Genomic DNA, 8,168 nt, shown 5'->3' with positions numbered 1-8,168 from the left:
ACTTTATCTATTTTTGGTAGTTTTTTGCAACATCACTTGAAAAAAAAGTATGAGTAAAAGTAAAAAAGATGCAAAACCAGTCGAGAATCTCTTGATCTAATCTGTATTTACCGTGTTTTAGACATTTACATTGGTCTGTTACATTGTCTTTTCTAACATAAAAATATCTACAGTTAAGGTCAGAATTTGCAAAAATGAAGAGTTCAGATGCAAAAGCCTCTAAATCTGTGTGTCAGGAGCATTCACTTATTATCATTATCTCATTTTTAACCGAGGTGGCTTTTAGCTGGTTTTGCATCTTAACTCTTCATATATAGTCTACAAAAGAAAATAACAGTTGAATTCATAAAGGGCCAGGGGTGTAAACTTTTTAACAGAATGAAGATGTGTACATTTTTATTATTTTGCCTAAAGATCAAAATAAGTAAAATTTACCCTGATCTTCAAATCCAAAAAGTTTTCGCCCCCAGCTCTTAATGCATCATTCTTCCTTCAGAAGCATCAGTGAGTGTTTGAACCTTCTGTAATAAATGCATATTGCAACTGAGTCACTCAGTTGTCCTGTGAAAAGATGGATCTCAAAATCATACAATCATTGTTGGAAAGGGTTCAAATACACAAAAATGCTGAAAAACCAAAGAATTTGTGGGACCTTGAAGAATTTTTCTGAAAAACAGCAGGCAGTTTAACTGTTCAGGACAAACAAGGGACTTGTGAACAACTATCACTAAACAAAAACACAGCTGATCAGATTATTCAGGTAACAACATAGTATTAAGAATCAAGTGTATGTAAACTTTTGAACAGGGTCATTTTTTATAAATTCAATTAAACTTCAAACTAGCATTTTGTACAATCCCTCTTATTTTGGTAAAATAATTAACATTTTGTAGATTCTGCAAGGTGTATATAAACATTTGACCTCAACTGTATATTCCCACATTTTAGCCATGACTGTGCAATAAATGTCTGTGGTGAAATATAAAATGACTTTGGTGTTCACATAGCTGAAAATCCCAGTTCCGTCCACTGAAATAGACAATTCATGGTTGTACCCCGAACCCAACAAAGGCATTGCATTCACACACCTACAGAACTCTACCCCATTTGTTAATGGTTGATGACAATTAGCTCTATAAAATGAATAGCATGTTCTACGGAGCCAATATGGGACATGGTTAGCCGCTTGTTAGCGGTAGCCTGTTACATTACAGTACATAAAATTTCACTTACCACATAAACAGAGTACGGAGAAATGATAGGCCGATAGCGACTGATTTGCAGATCCTGAGCACCACTGACAAACATCTAATCTTGCAAAATGAGTGGTAAGTACTACCATACTGTACATCCCTACACAATACATACAGAATGTTTACTTTAATCTCACAACACATTAAGTTTCTGCATGTTTATTTACTGCAATTTTCAGAACTCCACAGTGAACTATTGTCTGATCTCTGGCTTCGATATCTGGGCTCAATGCTGCTTTTCATTGCTTTGTTACACAATTCCAACATTCCTGCGATAACTTGGATGAAGGGCCTCCTCTCCGCAGAAGCTTTGGACTGTGGTACAGGCGATGATCTAATAAAATTGGGAAAGATTTCAACGGTTGTGTCCGAGGTGAGAGGTCAGTCCAAGCACGTGCGCCTTGGTCGGGTCCACGGGGACAAACCGGGTGGAGCGTACCAGCACTCAGTACATCTGAAGCAGTGTCACACTTTTGTGAAGTGATCTCATTATGACCATTCTAAGGAGAAACACGCAGCTGAAGAAGCACCTGAGCTCCTGGGAGCGATTAGAGGATCTGAAGACCACACTTGAGTGAAAGTACAGATACCTTACAGCAAAAAATGACTCCATTACAAGTTACAAGTCATCAATTCCAATACAACTTGAGTGAAAGTCTTAAAAGGGTGGTTGACTGTTTTTTTTCTAGGCTTGATTATGTGTTAATGCTTTGTGAAAGGTTCATATTTTGGTTTTGGGAGTCCCCAACAATAGGTTGACATGCATGCAAGGTCAAAAAAACACTTTTATTATCTTATAATACGCATTTATTTTTACCATATTTGCTCAACAACTCCCAAACGATTCACTCAACGAATTATTTGTCCCAACCCCTCCTTTGCATGATGCTAATCTGCGGTGATTCAGCTGAACCAGTCTGTCGTGATTGGTCTACTGCGTGCTGCACATTTCAGAAACGAAACGCCCATCACCACTCACTAAAAAATGTTGGGTTAAAAATAACCCAACTAGTAACCCAACTATGGGTTGGTATAGCACCTTCCCATCTATGGGTTATTTTAACCCAATGAATTGGGTTAAAATCCAGTTGGGTTAAAAGTAACCCAACAGTTGAGTTAATTATTTAGATTCATTTATATCAGTTTTTATTTATTTATTTATTTTTTTTATAAAAATACACTATAACACTACTTTGTTTTCAAATAAATATTTTATTTAAATATGCAAATATTTTTTTTTACAAATATATTTTTAAATGTAAAACAGTCATACTGCAAATGTTTACAAAATAAGTGTACAAGAATGTGAAAATATAATACATTCAAAACACAAATATGCACACACAACTGACATATTTTCAAGATGTACACTGAATTCAAAACCAACTATTCAAAACTAATGTTTATTTATCTGATTCTGGTCCACAAAACCTGTCATAAGGGTCAAGTTTTTTTGTATTTAAATATAAACATCATCTGAAAGCTCAATAAATAAGCTTTCTATTAATATGTGGTTTGATAGGATAGAACAACTATTTGAAAATCTGGAATCTGAGGGTGCAAAAAAATCTAAATATTGAGAAAATTGCCTTTAAAGTTGTCCAAGTGAAGTTATTAGCAACACATATTACTAATAATAAATTCAGTTTCAATATACTTATGGTAGGAGATTTACAAAATATCTCCATGGAACATGATCTTTACTTAATATTCTAATGATTTTTGGCATGAAAGAAAATTTGATAATTTTGACCCATACAATGCAATTTTGGCTATTTCTACAAATGTACCCATGATACTTATGACCGGTTTTGTAGTCCAGGGTCATAAATGTGTATCAATTCATATTTATTTATATCAACACATACACAAATGTGCACAAATAAAACAAACATAACATACAAACTTTTATCAATAAAACAAAAATAAAAAATCATAAACACAAGTAATAATAATAATAATAATAATAATAATAAAACAAAGTAAATCTGCTGGCTGCTGGACTTGCTGATAATCAGCAACATAAAAAGTTTTTACGGATCAATAAATACAAAGTTTCTAAGGAAGAGGTAATGTGTTGAAAGAACTCCTGGAATATTAAAGACTGTGTGCTGCAAATGGGTGCAGAGGAGCTTTGGGTAGTAGATGTCATAAATGTAGAAATGTCTGAAACACAGATCCACTGCTTGTAGTAAGGTCTTCTGTTCCACTGTTTCACCGTTGAAAATGCTAAAAACTTCTTCTCTTGGAGTTAGTGCAGCAATGCTGGTGTCATCCGGTCGCATAAAACTTCCTTCATTGACTCCTTCCTCTGTGATAAGATGAAGCAGAAGAAGAAACATTTTACAGATAAACTAGAAACATTTTTTCATAATTGTTGGAAAACCTACACTACTAATCAGAAGTTTTTGAACAGTAAGATTTTTAAAGTTATTTAAAGAATTCTTTTCTACTCACTAAGCCTGTATTTATTTGATCCAAAATACAGTAAAAGCAGTAATATTGTGAAATATTTTTACTATTTTAAATAACTGCTTTCTATTTTAAAAGCTTTGAAAAGACTGGACAATTACATTTTAAATATATTCAAATAGAAAGCGGTTATTTTAAATGCTGTATTTTGGATGAAATAAATGCAGGCTTAGACAGAAGGGAATTCTTTAAAAACATTAAAAATCTTGCTGTCCAAAAACTTTTGACTGGTAATGTATATGGATCACTAATATAAATAGTTTACTTACCTTGAAATATTTCAGTTAATTGGCATGTGGATGTTTAATGTATGAGATTCCACTGTTGTAATTTTTCCTTCACTGAAGAACCCAATGTCTAAAAATAAGTATAAACACATTTAGTACACATTTAAAAAAATGCAAATCTGTCATAGCTTTATAATAGAAATGGCTGTAATTAGAGGCGAATCTAATATATGCATAACAATATTCAATATAAATAAACCATAAAAACACATTTAGTGTTATTCCAATTAGTGCTCGCTTTCCAAACAACTGACGCTTGCCTTGTTTTGACCAGCAGGCGTCGCCGTTGTGTCACGAACGATTGGAAGCAGTGAATCATTTTGCGAATTAAGCGATTCGTTTAATTGATTCGAAACTTTGAAAAGCTTCGTTTCTCCCATCACGTCTTGCTTTTGGGAAATGTGATTATTTGTAGACTTTTCTAAACAGAGAATTAACTGAATTTGAGCGCATCTCTCTGAGCTGCCGCTGAGCTAAGGTTACATACTGGACCGAAGTTGAAAGGTTCGTGCGGCGCGGTTTAAATCAACAATGTCTCATTTAACATTAGCCATTTCCCATATAAAGTTAAATGTGATAACCATTAATGCGACCAAACAAACTGTAGTCAGAAACCGTATGTCTAGAACCCTTCATCAGCTGTAAAATAATACTAAACCTGTAGTAATGGTAGACGGTGATTTCAGTAATATAAGTAGTCCTGTATACATTCCACCATACATTATTAACTTTAGGTTACTGTAATACATCTCTAAACAGTTTTACAACTTTCTGCTAATGTTTATTTAATTTATTACTGCTAGCAACCTAACTGGGACAGCTAAGTTAACGTGACGTTATTCGTTTACAATGGAGCTCATTCTCTGCAGTAACGTTACAATACACTGACTAAAGGAAACTACATCTTCGTTAAAAAAAAACAAACATACAACAACAAAAGTTCAATTTTGAAGTGCATTTCACGTTCTTCGTATAAGTATAATGTTATAAGAGTTATTTAAACCCTATTACTTACCTCACACTGATGCAGCAGCAGCTTCTTCTGTGGTCAGACACTGTCGACCGTTAAAATTTGAACTGTCGCCGCGGGAACCAATTAAACCCAACGCTGGGTTATTATTAAAAACAACCCAACGATGTTTAAAAAAAATAACCCAACGTTTTAGAAAATAACCCAACACAGTGACCCAATATGTGTAACCCATCTATTGGGTTAAAAAAATAACCCATCTATTTTTACTGTGCATTACTCTAACCCACAGCTCGGTGGTAAACACCCACACAGCCATGGTAAACGCATTAGCCCAATGCAGAAACGTATTGATAAAGCACTGCAGTTTGTACACCAACGTGTTCTTTATTTTTTATCATAATAACAAACATCCACTATTCATTGAGACATTTCTAGACAATTGCGAGCGAACAGATATTGCTATTAGCTGGTTAGTCAGAGACCTACAAGCTGCGCGGAGCGAACACATCACACACAACTAAATATGTATTTTGCATACTACACAGTACATGACAGCAACACTTTTTTTGAATGATTACTCCACTTTCATAATTAAAAATTCCGAATAATTTACTCACCCCCTTGTCATCCAAGATGTTCATGTCTTTCTTTCTTCAGTTGTGAAGAAATTATGTTTTTTGAGGAAAACATTTCTGCATTTTTCTCCATATAATGGACTGATATGGTGCCCCGACTTTAAACTTCCAAAATAAATGCGGCTTCAAACGATCCCAGACGAGTCCAGGCAAAGTAAGACAAGATGAGCGTTTGAGATTAAAAAGTATATAAATTGTATTTTTTAATGAAAATAACTGATCGTTTCGCTAGATAAGACCCTTCTTCCTCGGCTGGGATCATTTACAACCGCATTTGGGATCGTTTGAAGCCACATTTAAACTGCATTTTGGAAGTTCAAAATCGGGGCACATCAGTCCATTATATGGAGAAAAATGCAGAAAAGTTTTACATAACTTCTTTACGACTGAAGAAAGAAAGACATGAACATCTTGGATGACAAGGGGGTGAGTATGTGAATCTTTGTTTTGGAAGTGGACTTCTCCTTTAAGGGTTTTTGAGGAAAACATTTCAGGGTTTTTCCCCATATAGTGGACTTCAGTGGTGCTAAAAATGCAGTTTTAATGCAGCTTCAAAGGGCTCTAAACGATCCCAGCCGAGGAAGAAGTGTCTTATCTAGCGAAAATGATCTGTAATTTTCTTAAAAATCATAATATTTATAAACTTTTTAACCACAAATGCTTGTCTTGCCTAGCTCTGTGATTGATGCACATACATACTCTGTGCTCTCCTGTTCAACAGAGTGCTTTTTTTTCTAGTTGAAACAGCTTGTCAACTTGAAACAGCTTCAGATTCATTTTAAAAACAACTTGTTTTCATGATTCGGAATCAACCCTTTCTATTGAAAGACAATAACTTTATACACAGAGCACTTTCAGATTTAAAACTTTGCAGGATGTTTTCATTCACTTAAACCTGTGTTACACACTGCATGAAAGGTAATTTTTAAAAATCCATAATTGGGGTGCTTTAAAAAAATAATTTACCTTTAGTCTACACCACTCTATCCCTTCTCCGATAAACGCTCTGATGATTTCCTGGTTTTATGAAGCCCCTCCCTCAGAAATACACAATGGGCTCAGATTGGTTAGCTGGCCCAGCATGCTGTGATTCGCTTACCTATTGTGCGCATGCAGAAACATCACGCCCCTCACCTCAGTGCGTGTGCCCCCGTTGTATTGTAAACAATGACATCAATATTGCTTATCAATTTAAGGCCGAATGAGACCCAGAGAATATTAGTGAAGAGGATCACACAGAACTTGTGCAAGCATGACTCTTACAGGATGTTTCAGAATGGCATGTTTCTTTGTTTGTTGTTGTCTCATTCTTTTAGATACGCTTTGATTTGTAAATGCTACTGCTTATGTTAACTTTCAGTATATGGTTTTATCCTGATTAAAGCTTTAATACAGCAGAATACATGATCGTGTTGTAGCAGTTTTGTAAAGTAATTGTTTATTTTGTAACAGTAAGAAGTGTTTGCCAGCAAGTATTGCTCGCTACCACTGCAGTCGTGTATGTGTCCGTGTTTAATGCTTCTTGTAGCTATGTGAAAAATATCTGTCTGTCTATACATATAAAGTGTATAATTGGAACACAGTTCTTTGATGGAGCTGATGAGCTAATGATCTGAATGAGAGAGAGAGATGCAGAACAGAGAATGTGCAGAGCAGGGGACACAAGGAACAGGATTAAGACCCGCTGCTTTACAGCATTGATTTTGAAACTTGTGAATCCATTAGAATCATTAGAAGGCAGATGCACGATTCATATATGAATAGATTTTTCCACGCACCCCTAGTTTTGACGGCATGGCAACAACTCTTCCTCTTCTCAAAGCAGTGCAACATGGCCTCACCCCCTTTGTTGCATGTTCCCGGGGGCGGAGTTTATGTAAATTTGTGGGTTTGCGATGTCACGAACCTGGGAAGTAGCTCATTGTAGTCTCTACGAGCCATTTCTGTAGGCCTTAAACTGCCATAATTTTAAAAGACAATATCTCAGTTTGCATTGAATTTTCAGCGTCGTAAACTTAAAAGATATTGTTTACCCTCAAACAGCAACATTACACACTAAAGGCGGGCGTACACGATGCGATTTTTGAGGTCGTACGAGCTCGCATGCGATTTTTTTTGGTTATCGGAGGAAATCGTCTCTTCTCGTATGGTCGGGGCTCGTATGGTGTGTGAGAAATTACGAGACGAGCAGAGTGCCTTACGAGCACTTCCCGACCTTACGATCATTTTTAAACATGTCAAAAAACTTCGGGAGCTGTCGGATTGAAAGCGTGACGTGTGTGCTGTTGAACGAGCCGATTTGTTGAGCAAACTGGAAATGACCAATCAGAAAACCATATAGCAAAAGTCCTGAAGGCAGTTTTATGATTCTGCATTACTGTTCTTCCACAACAATACAACATGTAAGTTGCAGTATGTATACAATAATACCTAAACTATCCAGCATTTTAACATGTATAAAAACAACGTCACAAATTGCAGAAAATGATTGTGTAATTTACAATATCTTCCACGACGACGATTAAGAAAAGAAAGTCCATGTTGTTCT

At 35.5% G+C, this 8,168-nt stretch overlaps 1 long non-coding RNA gene across 1 annotated transcript; it reads right to left on the bottom strand.

Moving 5' to 3' along the window:
- Positions 1-2,814: 2,814 nt before the first annotated feature.
- LOC127177937 (uncharacterized) lies at positions 2,815-4,124 on the bottom strand. The gene is made up of 2 exons (XR_007829279.1): positions 3,995-4,124; positions 2,815-3,564 (listed from the first exon to the last, which is right to left on the bottom strand). It is a non-coding gene; the product is annotated as an uncharacterized LOC127177937 (long non-coding RNA).
- Positions 4,125-8,168: the final 4,044 nt, after the last annotated feature.

This window comes from Labeo rohita, chromosome 16, assembly GCF_022985175.1.
Source record: "Labeo rohita strain BAU-BD-2019 chromosome 16, IGBB_LRoh.1.0, whole genome shotgun sequence".
Classification (NCBI taxonomy): Eukaryota; Metazoa; Chordata; class Actinopteri; order Cypriniformes; family Cyprinidae; genus Labeo; species Labeo rohita.
The sequence above is the reverse complement of the archived record's forward strand: the minus strand, read 5'-3'. Positions and strand labels throughout refer to the sequence as shown.